A 20,732-nucleotide genomic window follows, 5' to 3' on the forward strand; every position below is an offset into this window, starting at 1 on the left:
ATTGCATTAAATTACCACAAGTTTCTACTGTTTTTTTTAAAGCTAACAAAATATTAAGGGTAACTTTATAGCAAAATATAATAAAAACAGATGTAGATTTCTAATTGGGTGCATGATAATAAGGCTTTATTGATACAAATTTGTATGTGACTTACTTTCCAATAAATTATTACATGTGAAATTTTATTAAGTATAATGATGCCTCCTAGGACAGTTTATCTTATAACTGAGAAAAGAACCCTTTTGAAGAGCCAGGTATCATTCTCCTGTATTCTTTTTATATAATTTTATTATTTTATATGTTAGATTTACCTAACTCAGCACACTGGAAAATTCTAATTTTTAAGTTTCTTCTTTAACTTTGGAGAAACTATGTGCATTTTTAAACTTTTTAAATGTTTTTTGCAGAGTGAACTTAGCCTGCATTACTTTCCTATGGGTAACTAAAATGTGTAGCAGCAGCTGCTTATGTGTCCTTAAATGGAGATGATCTTGGCTTCTTCCAAAGAAAGATAAAATCCTTCTCTTGAGCAAAACTCTTGTTATTTAAGGAATCAATTAAAACTAACTGAAAAATAATATTTCAGCAAAGCTCCTCTGTAAACATTGCTAAGGGAAAATTTACAACTTAAAAGTGAACCCCAAATTAAGGTAATTGCACGAATAACGTTTGACACTTTGCTCAGTGATATGACAACCATTTTTCCTTCAGTTTTTACATAGTAAGAATTTCTTATTACTATCAGTTATCAGTGATGACTTATAATATAAAACCTAGAAGCCTAAAGTGGCTTTTAACAATTTTCAAAGATAACATAGATGGTAAAGGACAGGCTGAGAATTCAGATCTAGATATGTTTAGTTATAATTCCTGATATAGAGGCAGTTGTAGGAGAAATTATAATTTGGATATAGCTTTCGTAGAGAAGCCTGTATGTATCAACTAGGAAATTCTTAAGATAAACATAGAGTAATTATTGAGTACTGTAATTATTTTTCAAAAATCTACTTTAAGTTTGTCTGCCAGTTACAATTGAAATTGAAAGTGAAACTTAGGAGATTGATCATTGTGAAACTACTTATTCTAAGAAAATAGAATTGGTAATACTAAGTTGGATCAACTAAGAAACTGCCACATTCTGAATAAAATATGTACTAATTATCTCACATCTTGCAAGTTTATGTTAAAAAGTATGTGGACACATACACACCTTAGATAGTAACTGTGCATATGTTACTTGGAAAATGGAATAAAAAACTCACTCTTTAGATTTGCATAAGGATGAGAAGCTTCTACGTTTACCTTTTTTCTGTAGGTTAGCTAATGATGGTGGTGGTGATGGTGATAATGATGGTAGTGATTTCCTATGGAACTCTAGGAAATGTTGTATTTAGTTTTAACCTGATTGCACAAACAGAACATTGTTTAATAGAACCATTGGTGAGTTGTAATGTAATTAGTAGGGTGTTCTTCAAAATTAGAGGATGGAAAATATTTTAGAGATGTTTTGTCAGTCTTCATTTGGAATTGTGCTATCATTTTAATTTACTTTTAGTCACATCTACCAAATCTGTGGAGGTGGTGTTACTGTTGAAGGTTTAATGACATAAAGTATATATCATGATTATCAGAGATCCTGTGATACAGTGTACATGTGGTATTAGTACCTATCCTGTCATTCCCTTTAGAAGACAGATCCTTAACCTGTGGTTCATGGGTAGAGTTCAAGGTTCTTTGAACTTGGAAAGGAAAAAAAATTGCATCTTTATTTTTAGTAATCTCTAAATGATATTGTGTTGCTTCCATTTTGACAGTAAACCACAAACTGCAGAAGTGTTAGCAGTACAAATGACTCACCATGGAAATCTCAGTTAATTTCAGATATAGTTGGTGCTCCAAATCTGTGGGTTCTACTTCCATGGATATAACCAATAACAAATTGAAAATATAAAATAAATATTGCATCCATACTGAACATGTACAGACTTATTTTTCTTGTTATTCCCTGAATATTAGTTTAACAACTATTTAATAGAATTCATATTATTTTAGATATTCCTAATCTAGAGATGCTTTAAAGTATATGGGAGGATGTTTGTAGGTCATATGCAAATAGTGTGCCATTTTACATAAGAGACTTGAGCATCTGCACATTTTGTATTCAAGGGGAGTCCTGGAACCAATTCGTTCACAGATACCCAGGGACAACTGTGTTGTGGTTATTGCAGATAGCTTGAAATATTGTGACATTAATCTCTTCTTTAGAATTGCCATAATAAGACCTACACATAGGTATTATAACTTAATGCATTAGTAAACATTATTTTATCACAGATTTATTTTATATTTTCAATTTTTATTTATATTTTAATTTAATATATTAAATTTATATTCTAAAATAATAATTTCAGGCAGGTTTGATGGCATTTGCATTTAGTCCCAGCTACTTGTGAGGCTGAGGCAGGAGAATCACAAGTTTGAGGCTAGCCTGGGCAACTTAGGAAGACATTGTCTCAAAATAAAATTTAAAAAGGACTGGGACTGCATATGTTTGCACATGACTGTAATCCCAGTGACTTGGGAGATTGAGGCAGGAGGATCACAAGTTCAAGGCCAGTCTTATTAGCAACTTAGTGAGATCCTGTCTCAAAAATGAAATTAAAAATAAAGAGCGAGGGAGCCCAGGGGGTGTGGTTCAGTGGTAGAAGGCCTTTGGGTTCCATTGTCAGTACCACACAGACAAAAAGCGCTAAGGATATAGCTAGTGGGAGAATGTTTGCTTAGCATGTACAAGGCCCTGGGTTCAATCCTCAGTACCGCACAAATAAATTTCAGTGTAATTTGTTTCCTTTCTAGTCCTGTACAGGTAATTTTTTTAAAGAAGTTTCATCTGAGAACAGTTTTAAACTTAATTATTGCAAAGATAGTACAGTGTTTCTATATACTCTGCTGCACCATTTCTCCTGTTGCTAACATCCTACATCATTATAGTACATTTTCTCAAAAATCATGCCAGCATTATGGTTTATCTAAAGTCCTACTTAATTCAGATTCTCTTAGTTTTCCATAATGTCCTTTTTCAGTAACAAGATCCTATCCAGGAATATCACATTATATTTAATAATCTTGTCTCCTTCAGACCCCTTGGTTGTGACAATTTCTCAGACCTTCCTATTTTGATGACTCTAATAATTTTAAAGAATATTAGTCAGATATTTTTTAGAACATCTTCTGGTTGGGATTTGTCTGATGATCTTCTCATGGATAGACTGGTTAATATGTTTTTGAGATGAAGACCAGAAAAATGAAAGTACCATTTTCATCACATTATTTATCAAGGGTATATTCTATTAAATTAACATGACTTACTCCTATTGATGTTTGATTATCTGGTAGCTATGTCTGGTGTTTGTCAGGTTTCTCCATTGTAAAGTTGCCTTTAGTCTTCTTCTTTTCTATATTTTACTCTTTGGAAGTGGAAGGGAAGAAAGATTTCTTTTCCTCACCTATCGCTAGGTTCTTGGCTGCTCCCCTAAGATAAAAGACATAGTAACAAAAGAAAAACATAAAAATTTATGGAAGTTTTGCATGACAAGGGAGCCTTCATAAAGAAATGAAGACCCAAAGAAACAGGTAAACTTGTGTCTTATATTTAGGTTTGATGGCAAGATAGTCATGGAGAATTATGTTTGGACAAAGGACAGTTGTCTTATAATAAATTGAGGGTAATTTAGCAAGGCCTTGTTCAGGTTCTTCTCTGCGTCTTCAGAGAAAGGATGTTCCTTTTCTTCCAGAATAGGGAGAACATCTGTCTAATGAGCATCTTAGATTTATTTAAGGAAGTGTGAGTGGGAGAAGGTCAAGAATGATTGGTTATATGATTAACTTCTGGGGAAATGGGTGAGAGGAAGGTGAGAGTGATTCTCCTGTTTTCCCAAATGTCAGGGCACCATGTTTTGGGGGTAGTGTGTCCTAAACGCGCCATTGTCCACAAACCATGCTTATGATCCACCACCTTAAGGGTGGAGTATCTAAAAAAATTATTTGGAATCCTATTTCTTTTATGTACATATAAGCATTCTGCATACAGATCAGTAGGATTCAGCAGTTTTCCAAAAAGGTCTGTGGCTCAAAAAAGTAAAGAATTCCTGTGTTAGAGAATCTTTCTATAGTTATATGGGACAGATCTAGATTGAGGCTAAAATATTCTTTCTTATTTGTCTGTTATCACATTCCTTTATGTCCTTTACTCTGGCTCTGTAGAGCTCCCTGTGACCCTCTGAACAGTTTACTCTTCTACTTTATGCCTGGGTTTTTTTTTTTTGTAGGAATGTCTTCCTTACCCCTATTCCCATTAAAGTGTTGTTTCAGTTTATCTCTTCTGTTGCTTATACCTCTAATATTGTGTGTTCTCTTTGTTGTTTGTGTATCTGCTTAGGCAAACTATAAACTCTGAGAAAGCAATTCAGTAACTCATTTGTGCTTCAATTTGTTTTTTATGGTACCTAATGCAGACCTGAACCATAGTGATTTTTTAATATTCATTGAATGAAGGATTGAATAAGTTAATAAAGTAGGGATGGAAAAAGATTGCCAGGTGGTTCTGCATTATCCTGCAGGAGTGTTAGGGACACTTCAGAAATTCTTCTCAATTTTAAGCTTAGTTTGGTGAGGAGGAGGAGGGTGTGAATGATTAGGACACATAAAAGTAGAATAACCAGGAAAATATTTCTTTATTTCTTATTATATCACAATATAAACATATTTAAAAACTAAATGTGAAGGGAGATCACACTGTAAATCCGTGCTTCAACATTGATCTGTGAATAGCCTACTTTTGTAGTTATATAATTTTAATTTAATTTTTGTTATTTTAGTAACAAGCCCTTGTGAAATCATCACCTAAAGCCAGTAGACTGACGATAATTTTTATGTAACCATATGATTTTGCCAGCCATGTTTTCCCTGTTCTCATTCAAGAAAATGATTATTTTGATTTCTGGATTTATTTTATTGTTTTGCTTTTATATTGCTCTGGGACATTTTTTGTGTTCCCTAAAAGTGTTTATTATCTTTATGTAAAGAATATTATGTATTTAGTCTCTTGCATTGAATAATTGAACTCTAATTTGTAGTGATATGTCAAGTGGTCAAAGGAAGCTTTAAGGTCAACCAGTTTTTCTGGAACCTTTGTGATAACAGGTTGAGTTAAGTGGTAACCAAATTAAATCATATTAATATTTAGATAAGAGTAACATGCGAGCTTTGAATGATTTTTTTGGATATAAATTATTTCTTTTGGGGGATGATATATTACATAGTACTTCAAAGATAATGAGCTTCTTTCAGATCAGACCTCCTAGACACCTGGAAGAAAGATGTTACCTAACTCTTCAGGATCCTTTTCTATTCCAAATATGAGAATTACTCCCTTAGATTTTAAAGCTGTCTAAGAAAGGATTAGTTGAGAAAAGTTAAACAAAAATGAGAATGAGAATAGTGGTCTAAGACAGAGAGGATAGGAATTCTTTCCTTAGGGCAAGAGGAAGAGATAATAAGAGTTTTTCAAGTGGGGAAAATAAATTAAAATAACCTTTAGACCTTAGACCTTTAGGTTATTTGGAGGAGGTAAGTTTACTTTTAGAATTGTACTATTAAATACAAATGAAGACCCAAACATTTTATTTTTTCAGAACTGAATTTTAGTCACTCTTTTTTCTTATTGACTATTCTAGTTAGGAATGGGGAAGAAATGTCAAGAAAGGCCATTCATTTAAAAAGAGAGCTCATGTAGTTTTGGACAATTTTTGTAAAATGTAAGAAACACATTCTAAAAAGTAAAAACAGTATAGCTTTATAAACTGGAACTTTTGTATATCAGTATACAAGTATACAATATACATTTGTATACAAGTATACAATAAAACATTTAACATTTGGAAGTTAAATACTGGTACAGATTAACACCAGAAAAAGAAAATTCAGACTTGAGTTAAATGAGCACATACAGTAAGAAGCAGTATGACTTACGGCTTCTAAGAGAACTGCATGTTTTACACAAAGAAAGCTGACAGAACCAAAACCAAAATTAGAAATAGAAACATACATACCCCACAAAACTAATTTAACAACAAAAAACCAACTCACACTCAAGTCTCTAGATATTTGCTCCAAAATTCTGTACACCATGATTCTCTTTCATTAAGAATATTCCAACTCATTGGGGGCGGGGTGCACACCTGTAATCTCAATGACTTGAGATGATCGAAAGTTTAAAGCCAGCCTCAACTTGATGAGGCCCTAAACAATTTAGTGAGACCCTGTCTCAAAGTAGAAGATAAAAAAGGGCTGGGGATATGGTTCAGTGGTTAAGCACCCCTGGGTTCAATCCCTGATACATACATAAATTAATTGGGTACCTGAATAAATGAATAAATTAAAAAGAGTATTCCAACTCAGTTCAGTTATTTTTATTGTGTCCTTACAAACATTAAATACATTATCTTTACATTTGGCATCTAAGCACTCTCTCTAGCCCTTGCATTCTCATTCTTTGTGGTGGCGCTATAACATTTTATTATACAAAATGGAAATTTTAGGTTTTATCCTTTGTCTGTTACTGGACTCCCCATTCAAAAAGAAATCGAGTGCAGATTACCAAATATAAATCTTTGTTCCCATAGCCTCATCAGTTGTCTTCTGAATTTTTCTAGAAGCGGTGTTAACTAGTAGTCACCTTCTGACTTAACTTTCCAGTCATTCTTCACCCTGATATGCAAGTTGGTTTTCTCAAATGCAAATTTGATTCCCACTCACATGCTGAGAACTTTCCATTGTATTAATTTCTTTTTCAGAATTAAATATCTTAACTTTATATACAAATGACTTTTCCTCATCTGGCTACTGTCTTTCATTTCTACTATAATGGTTTGATATCTACAGTTATGTGTTATTTCTTCTATCTAGAATCTTTTCCTTTATAAATTCTTCTGGAACTCTTTCATTTTTCAGAACTAGGAATTCTGATTTTTTTTTTTTTGGTCTTAACTTTAATTACATAAGTAATAAGTGAATATCTCATAATTCAGAAAAGTCTTAAGTTGCATTTCTGCATTTTATAATATATTTTCATTGTCATAAATGTCAGGAATAGAAACTATTTTTTAAGCTTCCTGCACTGCTTATCCCATACAATTCTATTTTTAAAGTCAATCACTATTTAAGAGTATTAATTTGCCATTACAAGTGAACTCTTAAAAGGATAAGTTGAAAAAATAGAGATAAGGGAATAAAGTCCCTCAGAGATTTTAGATAAATGGATTCTTTTGCTTTTAATGATTGGTCCTGAAAATTTGAGATTTTACTTGCACCTAGTTTATTTAATTTGTCCACACTTTGACATGTGTGATGTCAAAGAAAAAATTTCAAAAAATTGAGTTTCATTGTCTAACTGGCTTTAATATTATTAATGATTCATGAATCAGGTAATATCCCATCTATAAAAATAGCACTGATGAATTGAGTAGAGGTAGGCTTTATAGGTAGAAAAAGACTGCAAAAAACAGATACATGGTGTAAAAAGCAGATTGGTCCTTGAAGTTCCTTTTCTTAGAAAGTTTAAAAAAAAAAAAAAAAGGCAATTTGCTTAATCTGTTTAAGGTAGAATGGGCCCTTTCTAATTAGTTGTTCTGAATATCCCATTTCTTAGAAAACCTATCTTAAAGTTCAGTTGCTGGCACCTGGTTTGATTTGGTCTGTTCTGGCCTACTGTAGGAACTGAGGAGAAAACAATTATACTCACACAATTTTGTTTAATAGTAACTTACTAATTTGTGGAATGGTTTTTTTTGTCCCTCAGAGCATTTTAATCAAGAACTGAATTTCAATTGTCATTCTTGTCTTTTTCTCTCACCTGCCTTCCTTTATGATTTTCATGATGTGAAACTTTCTTTATTCCATTTTTCTTACAAATAACTAAAGCTCAGATGTTCTGATTATACTAAACTCGCTTAAAAATGTCATTTTTAAAAAGCAGCTATTTTGGGGTTAGGGTTAGGGTTGGGTTTAGGGTTAGGGATAAGGAAAGGAGGGAGGTAAGAATGGAGGAAGGAAGGACTGTATAGAGGGAAAAGAGGGGTGGGAGGGGTGGGGGGAAGGGAAAAAATAACAGAATGAATCAAACAAGATTGCCCTATGTAAATTTATGATTTTTAATTAAAATAAATAAATAAATAAAAAGAAATGACAGCTCAAAAAAAAAAAAAGCAGCTATTTTAGTGAGCTTTGTTAAAATAAACACTAGAAATCAGTTCATAGTTGATTCCTTTAGTCAAATTACCAGTTACTGGTTGCAAGATAGTGTACTAGAGTAAGTGATATATATGCTTGCCTTTGTGTAATTTAAAATTTAAAAAAACTTATTTAAAATCTCCAAAACAGTATTTGCATTGAAAAATGATTTTTCTTAATATGTCTGGGCTATTTTCATGTGATTATATATTAAAAATGTATTACAAATTGTAGTGACTTATTTTTGGTATACAGATGTTACTTTAGAGTGTCAAATGTACTATAATTTGTTGAATTACTCTCATTAGGTATTATGTAATTGTAATTTTTGCCATTATAAACTAAAAAAAACACTGAGATGGACATGATTGTAAATAAGTTCAATTTTCTGTCTTTGCCTCTGGGCTTTCTGAAGTTTCCTTCCTAAATGTTAGCTCTTAAATGAATTTAAATGATGAGGCTCTTAAATGAATTATATTTGTATTTGAAATTCAATTTAGCTACATTCAAGGGTTAGTTGGTTGTATCTTCTTTCAGCTAGAAAAACTTCTTTGACAAAATGAAGTAAGTAGTTTTTTTGGGGGGTGAGGTTTAGACTCAGACAATAAACGACCAGAAACGAAATGGAACCACTAGCAGCCAGTCATATTTTTAGTTGAGATCAGTGAGCCTTTTGAAATATGTGCTTGCACTAAGGATGGAGAAAGTAATTGTACCTTAATTTAGGTATGAGCTTTTATTTAAAGACTTTGATAATGTCATCCTTTAATATATAATATCAATCCTTTAATATATAATATCACATGTAAGTTAAGTCTGATTACCTCAGGTGAGAACTTCTAAACCATAAGTGCTTCTATACTTTAGCTACCAGGTTTGTGAAATAGAAGTGCAGCTGACCCTTGATCTTTCAGCAGAAAAGGTTATACAAATAGATTTGAGATATGGAATTCATATTTACCTTATAAAACAAGAGACCTTATAAAGAGTGTCCTGGTGGAAAAGATTACTAAACCTACCAAACATTTAACTTCCTACCAGCAGCTTAGTTAATCTACTGGGAGTTGTACATGGTTTAGATAGTTTCCATAAAGTTGTATTCCTCATTTACCCACCTACAAACTAAAAAACTTATATGGTATAGTAAACAGACACGAAACATCATCATCTGTTGTTTTCATTTGCTATTGAAGTGGGTATAGAGTGGGCTCCAGGACCAGCCTGAGCATTAGGATCAAGATGATACTTTTGGCAAAGCCATTTATTAGGTTGCTCTATTAATGTTCCCCCGCCCCCCTCGCAAGTCTGTTGTTCAATTTGGGCCATGAATACCCAAAATGTTTATTGTTGACTCCTGCCTTAGTACATTGATTTTTAAAAATCTAACTTGAAAAAATATTGAAAAATTTAGTCTTGGATAATTATGAATCTATGTAGTGAATGTTAAGAGAATCAAAAAGTGTTTTTGAAACTTCATACTTCCAAACTAGAATACAGTATGATCACTGAAGACTTCTTCAAATTTATCTGCTTTATAACAAACTGAAATTAAATTAGTTATATAGATTAATCTGAGATTCCCTAGATCTGACGGAAAAGAGGCTAGACCACAAGAGCCTGAAAATATAATGGTTTTCCAAATGAAACTTTGTGGAGTGGTCTTTGAAGTATAATCTTCAAAGTGTAGATATTTTATGTTTGTATCACTGCTGTGAAAATGGCAAGAGATTTTTTTTCATGTATTTGTGCATTATAATTATTAATAATGGTGAAACTCATTACATATTTGTATGTGTACACAATATAACATGACAATAGAAATTTTAAGTACTGATACTTTAGGTGATGCTAACCTTCTATAGAAATCTCCACAACTTTAAATAAATAGGTATTTAGTAAATATATTTAGGGTACTGTGCTTGAGTATCAGGGAATATAAAAGAGGAAGATACAATTTATGGTGATATAGACCAAACTGGGAAAGGAACTGCTGTTACATTTATTATTAAATCACTCTGATTATAATATCTGTCTGTGCAATTAGAAACAGTTTTGGATTTTCTTAAATACTGAGAATATACCTGGGGAATTCTAGGTATACTTGTCCTGTTTTTGTTGATTGTAAAGGTCCAGGTGAGGAACTAGATAGGGATTAAAAAACAAGTACGTATGAGCTGTTTTGGCAGTTTTTCTAGTTAAAATAAACTCTCTTATTTTCAAAGAGTAAAATTAAAAGAAGTAGAACCACAGAAATAAACTGGTACCTTCATCACACATAGACAGAAAACATTAAGTATCAGCCATCAACTTGTTTGTGTTTTATATCCTAACCACACAGGGAACTATTTAAATTCTACTCAACCATTCTATCCTGAGAAGATTTTCCATTGTTTGACTTTTGAAACATTTTTAAAACAATATTTTTAACATATAGAAGAAAACAGTAATGACTATCATACTTACAGTGATGAAAAATAATAATTAATAATTCCTTTTGTATTCTTTCAGAAAAATTGATACATATTTAAATAATGTATGGAGTACTTTGATCCCAGAACATTTTTATTAATTTTTTGTTATCTCTCAATAGACAAATATGGCAAAAAAGTTGATAAAACATTTTGAAAGACTGATTTTTAAAATGAATACATTAGCACTCTGTTACAACTCTGATTTGTTAGAAGCTGGTTCTGTAATCTTGTACATTTGTTATTTATAATCTTGTGCAAGATGCAAAATAGACCCACGTTTTATTAAGTACTTCAGTGTGATAGATTTCATAGTAATCTATTTCATGACTTAATCAATTATATACCCTTAATGGTTTTTCTTTCGTTATTTCAGTTTCACTGCTAGTCATTGATAGCTGTTCAGTTTATTCTTTACAAGGCATTTATCATTAAATTCTACTGTTCATATATTTTATCTTAAGTTTAAAAACTAAACTAGACCAATGAAAGGTGTGGAAAAGACTACAAGTAAAATTCATGATTAACTAATTTGAAGGCTTAAGTTTCATTTGTTCTACTTAATTTCTAATGGTTTTGGTTAAGGAAAGTGATTTATTCAATCCTTTTTTTTTTTTTTTTTTCCTCCTCCTCGCTAGTACTGGGGATCAAACTTAGGACCCAGGGCTTCACGCATGCTAGGCAAATGCTCTACCACTAAGATACATCTACAACCCTTTTAAATTTTGTCTGAGACAGGGTCTTGCTAAATTGCCAGACAGTCCTTGAACTTGTGATCCTCCTGCCTCAGCCTTCTGAGTAACAGGGATTACAGACCTACAGTACTCACTGCACCAGGTTCTCAATCTTGAATATATCATTTCCCTCCATTACTTTTTCATTGTGACTAAAATATCATGTTTCATGGATGGATCTTTTCTTAACATTTTTTAAAAACATGATAATGCTAATAGACAAAACTAAATTGATTTTTGAGAGGAAAAATATCCACCCCCCCAAAAAAAAGAGTTAATAATTGAGTTGCTTTGCATGATAGAAATCAGAATTAATTGTAAGGTTCTCTTTATTTTCGTGTACATATAAAAACATACTTTGATATAGGAAAATATATTTCTCTTAATAGTTTCTTTTAATCATTTTTTTCAGGATCTTTTATCCTTGAAGTAGCTCAATATATTGATTTTTTTTTTATTTTAGTAAATCATATTAGGGTAGGAGAATATTATGGAGTTAGTTAAAAAAATAAATTTAGTGAGATTATTGAAAACAGTCCTTTTTAAGGATCCAGATTAAGACTTCTATTTATAATATATAGCACTGAGGAAGGGGTTACTGATAGAATTTTTAAGTATTATTGTTGTTGTTTTGTTTTCTTTTTATTTAGAGAATACATTTACCAGTGTATTCCACAAATAATTGTTTCTTACATGGTCTTATTTAAGATACATATTTTCTGTTAAATAAATAGTTCTTTTATTAATAATATAATTCATATTTTTGATTAATGAAATTTTAAGTTCTAAATTATTCATGCTTTATTTTCATCTGTATTAGTGAACTTTGTAAAGTTATTTACTTTTAGATGAGGTACCATAATTCTTTTACCAAAGGTACTTGTAGAGTATCTCTTCAGATAGACTGTTCCAGGAAACAGGAAGATTTACTGTGTTATTTGACATGTTGTGAGTGATGCATGAGCTTGGGGACAAAGGCAAATGAAGGAGAGAGAGATAACAAACTTGAAGGATTGCAGAGGTTGTATTCCAGTTAAGTGTGGTAGCAGTGGATCATCTAAATTTAACAGTATTTGTCTGTGCCAAAGAATTTTGAGCTATTTTCAGCTGCACTATAGTAAACTTCTATTAGAAGCATGTTTGTCCATTAAGCGACATATTTTGGCAACTCTTCATAGCATCTGGGTCTCATCTAAGTAGCATGTGTTTGGGATTGTTGTAGATGGCCTCTATCCTTATTCAGTTATAAGAGTGGAATGTAATTTCCACTAAGAAGTACCTATACATGTCTCTTTGATCTATACATTTATATGGTTAGGGTCGACACATGAAGAGTTATGATTCTTTTTTGGCTAGTAACTAATCTTTTCTGTTCTAACCACTGAAGAACAGTGTGTCTTGTGCATTTTTAGCTACAACATCTAAATGAAGAATTATCTCCTTTCCCTGAGTTTGGCAACTACCAAACACATCTGTAAACTGTTCACTTGTAAAGGTGTCTTTGTTTCACCCTTACAGATTTTGAAATGCTACTTTTATGAAATTCCCTGTTCTTTAATTTGCTGACAATTACAGGCCTTTATAATTACCTTTGTATATTTCATGTTCTTGTGAAAAGTTTTATTATTCATGAGCTATAAATGTAAATTATATATTCATAAGTTTAAATTACATTCTCCTTGATTATTTATATTGGCTACTGTCAATTAGAAACCTGACCGACTACTTGAAATTCTCAGAACAGCATAACAAGAAGTTTCTATTTCATCAGTATATGAATTTGATACGTTTTTCTATCAAACAAGGTAGATTTTCTGGAATTTGGTAAAAATATGCATTTTAGTACCAATATATACCGCACAATGGTATGTTTCTTGGTCAGGTAAAATTTTATTGAATAGAAATTGTTTTCTCTTACTTGAGAAAGAAATATATTACTAATGGGATACAGGACAGAGATTATTTGAATATAAAATACTTTATTCATTTCCATTTTAGGGAGCAGATTATCCTCTGCCTTGATAGAAAGTCTCGGTATTCCTACAGTATTGACAGCTCCTTAAGAGCCAACTTATAGGTTGTTAGCCATTTTGTTCTTTAATTCTTGATGTAGGTTACTTTATCTTGCCTTATATCTCGTGCATATTTGCAGATGTAGGAAGGCAGTAAAGTGATGACAAGATAGGAAATTATTTCCAGGACAGTTCACTCTGTCATCTGTGGTGTACCTTGGAGTACCTGAGTGTTTTCCTTTAGGAAATAAGAGTAAAATAAAGTGTAGATTTCGTGTGGTTATTATATGTTTTTTTTTTTGTTGAGGCCTAATATACATACTGTAAAAGGCATAGTTTTATTAATCTTAAATGTAATATTAATATCATTTTTATTTCATACACACACACCTGATAACCACTATTCAAGATACAAAGTTTCCAGTGTCCATTAAGTTTAATTTGGGCCTCTTAGTCCATATGGCAACATCCTACATCTCATCTGTTTTCACCTGTTCTGACTTTTATTATCAAGAAAATATGATTGTCAGGATTCTTTTGCTTAGCATAATGTCTCTAAATTTTATCCATATTATGTAGTGTAATAGGTCTGTATTATTGCTGTATAGTATTCCATTTTGCACATTTGCCACAATAACTTATCCATTACTTTGTTGATACACATTTGATTATTTCAAAGTTACTATGACAAGTTTGTTTTGCTTCCAGTATAGTCAGATGGAACACATATAAATATTTACCTGGAATTACTTTGGAAGAATTAGTTTTATTAAGTTATTAATAAAATATATGCATTTGATAGGACTAAATCATACATGCATGGAATTTGATTACATCTCTTCTTTTTAAAAGGTTTCCTAAAATTTCTTTTTTGGGGGGTGGGATGGGGACTGGGGATTGAACTCAGGGGCACTCGACTACTGAGCCACATCCCCAGCCCTATTTTGTATTATACTTAGAGACAGGGTCTCACTGATTTGCTTAGTGCCTCGCTTTTCCTGAGGCTGGCTTTGAACTCCCAATCCTCCTGCCTCAGGCCCCAGAGCTGCTGGGATTCCAGGCATGCACCACTTTGCCCAGCCCCTATAATTCCTTAATGATGTTTTATATGTTTTATCAGTGTATAAATCTTGCACACAATTTCTTAACTTTTTATTCCTGAGCATTTAATGTTTTTAAAATGTGAATGATGATAAAAATTTTACATTACCAATTTTTATTGTAAGCATATAACAATATGATTGAAATTAAAGTATTGATCTTGAATCGTACAATTTTGCTAAAGTTGCTTACTACTCCAGTAATATTTTAAAAATTATTCTATTAATGTGGTGAACCCGCATTCATTTTTACATACTAAAATGAACTTGAATTCATAGGATACACCTTATTCCATAATATCCTATCTACATCTTTATATCTGGATTTGTTTTTATGATTTTATTCAGGGTTTTTTTTGTGTGTCTCTGTTCATGAAACAAATTGACCTATGGTTTTTATTTTTTCTTACCTCTTTATCTGGTTTGGGAATTAGAGTACCTCCTAATAGGAGTTTGGAACTTTTCTGAATTTATCAACCATTGACAGTTAATTCTTTAAATATTTGATATAATTTCACAGTGAAACCATTTGAGTTTTGTTTTAAACCACCTTTTAATTTATTTTAATAGCTTATAAGACTATTCAGATTATTTATTTTATATTGGATGAGTTTGCATAGTTAGTATTTTTTGAGAAGTTTGTCCATTTTATTATTCCAAGTTATTGAATTTATGCGTATATAGTTATTCCTGGTAATTTCCTTATCATTCTTTTAACATCTGGTGGTCTGTAGTAATATCTTCCATTTCCTGATATTGGTAATTTTTCATTCCCCTTCCACCTTCCAATGAAGCCAGAAATTTGTCAGTTTTACTGATCTCAGAGAACTAGCTTTTTTTCCCCACATTAATTTTTCCCTATTGCTTTTTGTTTGAAACATCACTGATTTCTGTTCCTAACCTTATTTTCTCCCATCTGCTTACTTTGAGTAGATTCTCTAGTTTCTAAAGATGGAAGCTGCTTAGACTGAGGCTTTCCATTTATCTAATATAGCTACTCATTGCTATAAATTTATCTTTCTGTACTGCTTTGGTTGCATCCCATGCATTTTGATATTTTCATTTTTATTCAGTTCAATCACATTTTGCTTAGAAGTATGTTATTCAATTTCAGTGATGCCAGAAAATGGTATTGAGTTTTCTGCATCTGCTTGAAGTTGTATTATTGTTTTGAAATTTCAGTTTATAATGTGTTTCATTGTTATTCAAGCCCTGCCTTATTATCCTTCTTGAAAGTTTTATTTTTTATGGTTTTATCATTATTTCTTGTTAGATTTAGATAGAAACTATCCATAAAATTTTTACTTAATTTTTAGGTGTAGACTCATTTTTTCCAATCCTTCTTAATGATTATTTAGGTATCATAATTATTCTAGCATTTATTTTGGCAATTTTAAATTTTCTTAGTTGTCCATTTCATCTCAATTTTTGGATATTTTGATATGCTATATACCACAATACAGTTTTGAAATATTCTTTGCACTAGTTTTAAATATGATTAGTCTTTTAAATATGTGTGTATGTATAAATTCACGAAATTTTTCATTTTGTGTAATTTTCATGTTACAAATATTTTTTCTTTGATTTAAAAATATAAAATTCAATTTTAATTTTCAGAACAATGAACTGTATTTGCTAAACCAGCTTCTACCTAATCTAATTCAAAGAGACATGTACTGAAGTAGTCATTATGTTGTGGATTTACTTCTCTATTTTTAAATCATTTTTCCTTTTGTGAAGTGTATTTAAATGTATAAAGATTTGTGACTATTTTATTTTTTTTGTTGACTCTTATCTTTAATCAGTATAAAAGTTTATTTTCATTTAAGAACTTTTTGAGGGACTGGATATTATTATATCCAAGAGTAATATTGCCACTTCTACTTCTCTTTTGTTGGTATTAACCAGTCCTGTACAGGAACAATAGCTCCTGATCCACTGTGAAAACAAACCTTAACTTTTATTTGGGCCTCCTTTTCAGTAACTTCTAGTGTGAAGGTTTTATGGCTTACTATCTTCCTTTTCCACATAGATTGATGTGCCAAAGCTAAGATATTGCTGTGGAGAACCTTAAAGAGTGTATTATGTGTACTCAGTTCTTATTGCCTTGTTGTCAAAGGGAAAATTATTATTTTCTTCTTTTTTTGGGCATAATACTTGAAACTTAATAGATAATTGATACTAGTACTATTTTATAAGTTCTCTTCAGCCTACTAAATGTGTAATTAAGAAAAGACCATGTTTATTTTATAAATAGAAAGAAACCTCTAACATTTGTTGACTTATTATTGGTACTTATAGAAAAATAACCTCTCCATAAGATTTTAATGTGGAAAGGTGAGGAAGAAACAGTTTGAACACAATTTAATTTGTTAGAACTTTCAAAACATGAGTAGTTCCAGTGTCAATGCCTAATTTTTTCTCATAGTTCAAGTGATTTTGTGCTGTTCCATTAGATTCTCTTACATTTGTCAAGACTGTTAACAGACCGAACCGAATACTATAAATTATAACAAAAATTAATTTCCATCAGTGGTTCCTTTGATATATCTTAAGTAGTGTAGCAGTTGTTCTTATTTGTGCAAAAATCATAAAGAAACAATGGTTGCCTTGCATTTTGAGACTTCACATTGACTTTATTTTGCTAGGTACTTCAAATTGTATTCTACAAGTTTATTTAATAGAGTCCAGACTATGGCCTCATAAAACCTGTTTTCCTTTGAAGGTAAAACGTTCCCATTATTGTCATTTTCAGAGGTTGGTAGATAGATATATAAGTGTTAAAAATTTGCCTTTAAGTCCACCTGCAGTGTTGGGCTATGTGGCTTTGTTCTTCTTTCTTGTAATTATTCTTATGAATCAGGGTGAACTTTAGTAAGAAAGAAGGCTACCATAAGAAGATTACTACTAATTTTGGCAGTTATGTATTATTGTCTTCCTAATGATAGGGAAAGGCCTTTTTCTTTATTCCTAGTTGCTCATTTTCATAGTTCATAAGTTTTTTTTTTTTTTTTCCAGTGCTGGAGATTGAACCCAGGGCCCTACATCCCCAGTCCCACAAAAATTTTTTTATACTTGTATATAGGGTAATAATGTCTGTCTCATCCTACCATCCTTCCCATTCCTGCTGCCCCACCCCTCCCTTTACTCCCCTCTCCATAATCCAAAATTCCTTCATTCTTTCCTACCCACCCCCCACTATGGATCAGCATCCGCTTATCAGAGAAAATATTCGTCTTTAGTTTTTTAGAATTGACTTATTTCACTTAGCATGATATTCTCCAGTTCCATGCATTTTTGCCTGCATATGCCATAGTGATATTCTTCTTTAAAGCTAAGTGATATTCAGTTGTGTTTATGTACCACATTTTCTTTATCCATTCATCTGTCCAAGGGCACCTAGGTTGGTTCCATATTTTAGCTATTGCGAATTGAGCACCTATAAACATTGATGTGGCTGCATCACTGTAGTATGCTGGTTTTAAGTCCTTTGGGTATAAACCTAGAAGTGGGATAGATGAGTCAAATGGTGGTTTCACTCTACATTTTCTTAGGAATCTCCATACTGCTTTCCAAAGTGAATGCACCAATCTATGTCCCATCAGCATTGTATGAGCATACCATTTTCCCCACATCCCTTATGGCTGCTTGTATTCTTGATAATTGCCATTCTGACTGAAGTAAGATGAAATCTTAGTTTTGGTTTGCATTTCTCTAATTGCTAGAGATGATAAACATTATTTCATATGTTTGTTGACAGATTGTATTTCTTCTGTGAAATGACTGTTCAGTTCCCTAGCCCCTTTATTGATTTTTTATTTGCTTTTTTTGGTGTTAAGTTTTTTGAGTTCTTTATATATCCTGGAGAATAGTGCTCTATCTGAGGTGTGTGTGGTAAGGATATTTTCCCATTTTGTAGGCTCTCTCTTCACATTATTGTTTCCTTTGCTGAGAAGAAGATTTTTAGTTTGAATTCATCCCATTTATTGATTATTCATTTTACTTGTGCCTTAGGAGTCTTCTCAAGAAAGTCTAGTCCTGTGCCAACATGATAAAGATTTGGGCCTACTTTTTCTTCTATTGGGCTCAGGGTCTCCGTTCTACTGCCTATGTCTCTGATGCACTGAGATGCTTTTTGTGCAGGATGAGAGACAGAGGTTTAATTTCATTTTGTTACACATGGATTTCTAGTTTTCCCAGCACTATTTGCTGAATAGGCTATCTTTTCTCCAACATATATTTTTGGCACCTTTGTCTAGTAAGAGAACCATATTTATGTGGGTTTATCTCTGTGTCTTCTATTTTGTACTGTTGGTCTATGTATCTGTTTTGGTGCCAATACCATGCCATTTTTGTTGCTATTGCCCTGTAGTATAGTTTAAGGTCTGGTGTTGTGATGCCACCTGCTTCACTCTTACTAAGGATTGCCTTGATTATTCTGGGTCTGTTATTTTTCCAAATGAATTTCATGATTGCTTTTTCAGTTTCTATGAAGAATGTCATTGGGATTTTAATAGGAATTGCATTGAATCTGTATAGCACTTTTGGAAGTATGGGCATTTTGACAATATTAATTCTGCCTATCCAAGAGCATGGGAGGTCTTTCCATCTTCCAAAGTTGTCTTCAGCTTCTTTCTTTAGTGTTCTGTAGTTTTCATTGTAGAGGTATTTCACCTCTTTTGTTAGATTGATTCCAAGGTTTTTTTTTTAGGCTATTGTGAATGGGGTAGTTTTCCTAATTTCTCTTTCAGTGGCATCATTGCTTATGTATAGAAATGTGTTTGATTTATGGGTATTGATTTTATATCATGCTACTTTGCTGAATTCATTTATGAGTTCTAGAAGTTTTCTGGTGGAATATTTTGGATCTTCTAAGTATTGAATCATGTTATTGCCAAATAGTGATCATTTTAGTTCTTCTTATCCCTTTAATTTTTTTGGTTCATCTGAATGCTCTGGCTAGAATTTTAAGGATGATGTTCAATAGAAGTGGTGAAAGAGGACATCCCTGTCTTGTTCCAATATTTAGAGGGAATGCTTTCAGTTTTTCTCCATTTAGGATGATGTCGGCCATGGGCTTAGCATAGATTTTTTACAGTGTTGAGGTGTGTTCCTACTATCCCTATTTTTTCTAGGGTCTTTAACATAAAGAGGTGCTGTATTTGGTCAAATGCTTTTTCTGGTCTAGTGAGATAATTGTTGTCTTTAAGTCTATTGATGTGATTATTACGTTTATTGATTTCCATATGTTGAACCAATCTTGCATTCATTTAACAAACCCCCCTTGATCATGGTGCACTCTCTTTTTAATATTTTTTGTATGTGATTTGCCAGAATTTTATTGAGAATTTTTGCATCCGTGTTCATGAGGGATATTGGTCTAAAGTTTTCTTTCCTTGTTGTGTCTTTGTCTGGTTTTTGTGTAAGGATGATACTAGCCTCATAGAATGAGTTTGGAAGGGTTCCCTCCTTTTCAGTTTCATGGAATAATTTAAGGAATATTGGTGTTAATTCTTCTTTGAATGTCTCGTAGAACTCAGTTGAGAATCCATCTGGTCCTGGGCTTCTCTTGGTTGGTAGTCTTCTGATGACATCTTCTATTTCATTGCTTGAAATTAATCTGTCTAAATTATATATGTCCTCCTGCATCAGTTTGGGTGGATCATGTGTCTCTAGAAATTTTTAGATATCTTCAAGTTTTTCTGTTTTATTTGAGTATAAATTTTCAAAATAATTTCCAATTATATTTTGTATTTCAGTGGTATCTGTGATAATGCTTCCTTTTTCATCACAAATATTAGTAATTTAAGTTTTTGCTCTCCTCCTCTTCATTAGTAAAACTAAGGGTTTATCAATGTTGATTATTTTTTCAAAGAACTAGCTTTTTGGTACCTCACTTTTTTCAATTGTTTTTTGTTTTGATTTTATTGATTTCAACTCTGATTTTAATTACGCCCAGTCTTCTGCTGCTTTTGGTGTTGAGTTGTTGTTCTTTTTCTAGGGCTTGGAGATGTAACATTAGGTCATTTATTTGTTGACTTTTTATTCTTTTACTATGCATTTGAACTCAATGCAATGAACTTTCCTCTTAGAACTGCCTATGTAGAGTTCCAGAGATTTTGGTATGT

The 20,732-nt window shown here is 32.0% G+C and overlaps 1 protein-coding gene across 3 annotated transcripts in view; it reads left to right on the top strand.

Annotated features, from left to right (window-relative positions):
• CEP85L (centrosomal protein 85L) overlaps positions 1–20,732 on the top strand; it is a 196,707-nt gene that overhangs the window by 106,426 nt on the left and 69,549 nt on the right. The gene's annotated exons all lie outside the window — the stretch shown is intronic.

The sequence above is a fragment of the Sciurus vulgaris genome, assembly GCF_902686455.1.
Source record: "Sciurus vulgaris genome assembly, chromosome: 7".
Classification (NCBI taxonomy): domain Eukaryota; kingdom Metazoa; phylum Chordata; class Mammalia; order Rodentia; family Sciuridae; genus Sciurus; species Sciurus vulgaris.